Consider the following 3,795-nt stretch of genomic DNA (forward strand, 5'->3'; position numbering starts at 1 on the left):
TTCTCTAAAACTGGAGGATATTTACAGATTTGCCAAAGAATCTGGAAAATTCTCACAGGACTAACTATCTCTATCTCTGCCTCTATTCTTTCCTATCTCTTTCTCTGATACTTTTTTCCTTCCCTCCTTGACTATCTACCCCCTTTCCAGAGCTTTAAATGCAATGGGCTCTATAGCCTGAGTGTTTTAGGAGCCACTAAATCTCCTGGTGCTCATTGGCTCGACCTTTTCAAATTCAATTCAAGCCATAACCAATTGACAATTCAGTCGTGCTATGAACTTTCTTCTGACCACTCGTCGATAGTACTTGAATATGTAAGTTATTATATTATATCTATAGATGCATCCTTCCTCATACTTAATGACAGAACCAACTGGAAAAAATTCCGGCACTATATCCACGATCAACTTATACCAAATGTGATACGAGTATTAACAGCGCAACTTGACATTGAATATGCCATTATCCATTTCAACGACGTAGTCCTAGAAGCAGTGATCTGATCGGCACCAAAGCAAGCAAACAAAACTAATACAGCAACAACTGACATTTCTATTAAGAAGCAAATAGTAGAAAAAAGAAAGTTAAGAAAAAGATGGCAAAAAACTAGATCCATTGATGACGAAAGACAACTAAACTTAGCTACAAAAATTCTAAAATGTACTTTAAACAAGAGAAACAACAAAGAAATCAAAAACTATTTGAAGAACCTGACTCCGTATTAAAATACAAATAAATTCAAAAACAATTAAAAAAGATGATATTTCATGGGCCGAAGCGAATTACTTCGAAAAAGTTCTATCAAATGCCGAAAAAACGAAAACCGACAACCAACACAACATCCAATATGATTTTACAAAAATGAAAAGGACAAATACACACGAAATAAAATCTTGTATCAAAAAGGAATAAAACGAAAAAAGCACCCGGATATGACAGGATAACCGAAAATGCTTCCAACCAAGGCATATATATTTTTGCAAAACGTTTTGAATGCAATGTTTCGCTTACAATATTTTCCGAAACTCTGGAAAGTGGCAGAGATTATTGCATTGCCAAAACCGGGTAAAGATCCAACTACCGTATCATCATATAGACCAATAAGCTTACTACCGACGATATTTAAAAGTGCTGAAAAATTACTACATTAGCCAATTTCTGGACCAAAAACGTATAACACCGGATCATCAATTTGGATCCATCGATCCATAGAACTACAAATGAAAACAATCAATTTTTGGACGTAGCTAAAGCGTTTCACAAAGTGTGGTACAAAGACTTACTCCGCGAAATAAAAATAATGCTACCTTTTGACAACTATCTCATCATAAAAAGCTACCTAGCCGAACGAAGTTTTTATATTAAATATGACAATCAATGTTCGTTCAGATATTCATCAAATAACAGCTGGAGCTCCGCAAGGACCACTACTATACGCCAACAAACACGACGCGAAGTCGCGTCTCCTTTGTCTTGGCTTTATATATACGCAATGCACGTCGACATTGCGCTCAGTTTAATACTGAACGGCATTATCAACGTTCTGCGTGCAGCGGTTGGGTTAGAGTTCGAAACATTATGGCAAGCAGTAATAAGAAGGCGAAGACATACCATTTCCATTCGGAATGGGAAGAACAATACTTCTTCACAGAAGTTAAAGGCAAAAGTGTTTGTTTGTTATGTAATACATCTGTGTCAGTTCCTAAAAAAGGAAATATTGAGAGGCATCATAAAACTGTACATTCGAATTTTGAGAAGGCATTCCCGTTAAGTTCTGCCACCAGAAAAGAAAAACTGAAGCATTTAAAAATCCAGTTAATTGGACAACAGTCAATATTTTTGAAAACAATCGACAAAAATAAGGCTGGAACTGAAGCATCTTATCGTGTTTCCCAGATAATTGCACAAAAAAAAAACCTTATGAAGACGGGGAAATCATAAAACAAGCATTTTTGGAAGCTGCAGATTCTCTATTCGCCAACTTTAAAAATAAAGACGAAATAGTGTCTGCTATAAAATCTATGCAGCTTTCTGCTAATACAGTGATGAGGCGAGTAGAAGTAATGAGCAATGATATTTTTTTACAGTTAAGAAGTGACTTAGATAACTGTATTTATTTTTCACTGCAACTGGATGAATCAACAGATGTAGTTGACACCTCATAGATGGCCATATTTGTCAGGATGGCTTTTAGTGATTTTACAATTAAAGAAGATCTTTTGAAGTTTATTCCACTCAAAGGACATACCACTGGGCTAGAGCTGTTTTCTCATTTAAAAAATCTCATCTCTTCTGCGAAAATTCCAATATCCAAAATGGTAGGCCTGACAACTGACGGTGCTCCAGCTATGGTGGGTTGTGATAAGGGGCTCGTGGCGCTATGTCATAAAGATGAAAGTTTTCCACAATTTCTTAGTTACCACTGTATTATACATCAGCAAGCATTATGTGGAAATTTTCTAAACTTGAACAACGTTATGAAACTGGTGGTGAAAATTGTGAACAAGATTAGAGCTCAAGCGTTACAAAGAAGATTATTTAAAACCTTGGCTGATGAAATTGACTGTCAATACGGAGAGCTACTTCTTCAATCTGAAGTGCGATGGTTAAGCAGAGGACGTGTGTTCAAACGTTTCAATGATGTCCTGCCTGCTATACTCCAATTTTTCAAAGAACGCGATGAACCGATTCCTGAACTGGAAAATTCGACTTGGCTCAGAGATTTTGGTTTCTTGTGGACATTACAGAGAATTTTTTTTTTTTTTTTTTTTTTTTTTTTTTTGCCTGCTTTATTAATTACACCTGTCGTATGACACTAAGTAATTCTTTCTGCAGCTTGGATTTTATAACATTAATCATTATCAATATTACATTTGGGTTAAGTTTTTGTGTGAGTTTACAAGTGTAGGTATGAGTTGGGGTTGGTCGTTTGAGCCGCCTAGAGTTTGCCCTTTCTGCTGTTGGGAGTTGTCGCATGTCATTATTGGAATGGTTCATTAAACGGACAATATGATTTGTGCTGCGTTTGCGGATGATTTCTGCTACTGTTTCGATGTTGAGATCGCGATGAATGTCTTCGTACGGGATGTACCAAGGTGCATTGGTTATAGTTCTGAGTATTTTTGATTGTAGTCGTTGAATAATGTTAATGTTACTTTTGCTTGCAGTACCCCAGATTTCTATGCCGTATGCCCAGATTGGCACAATCACAGTTTTGTATATAAGTATTTTATTCAGCAATGACAGTTTCGAGCGCCTGCCAAGTAGCCAATATAGTTGTCGGAATCTGTTTTTTACCTCATTTCTTTTCATCGTAATATGTTCTTTCCAGAGAAGTTTGGAGTCAATAGTCATTCCAAGGTATCTTGCTTTGGTGTCTATTGGGATTTGTGAGTGGTTTATTGTCAGATTCTTGTGTCTTACTTTCTTGTTGGAATAAACTACATGAATTGTTTTGCCACTATTGATTTGTATACCCCAAGCATTAAACCATGTTAGTGTTTTGTTCAAAATTTGTTGTAACTTGTTTGTTGCTGCTTCTAAGGTTTTATGAGTTGCCAATAGGACAGTGTCATCTGCAAAAGTTGCTATCATGTCGATACTTGCAGGCAGGGGAATATCAGCTGTGTACAGCACATATAGTACAGGCCCTAGTACACTGCCCTGAGGTACACCGGCTTCCATGAGTTGAATATTAGAGTATTTGTCTCTATATTTCACATAAAAGAATCTGTTAGCTAAATAGCTTTTCATTAACAAATAGTAGTCGAGTGGAAGATACTGTTTAAGTTTAA

Source organism: Anastrepha obliqua, chromosome 6, assembly GCF_027943255.1.
Source record: "Anastrepha obliqua isolate idAnaObli1 chromosome 6, idAnaObli1_1.0, whole genome shotgun sequence".
Taxonomy (NCBI): Eukaryota; Metazoa; Arthropoda; class Insecta; order Diptera; family Tephritidae; genus Anastrepha; species Anastrepha obliqua.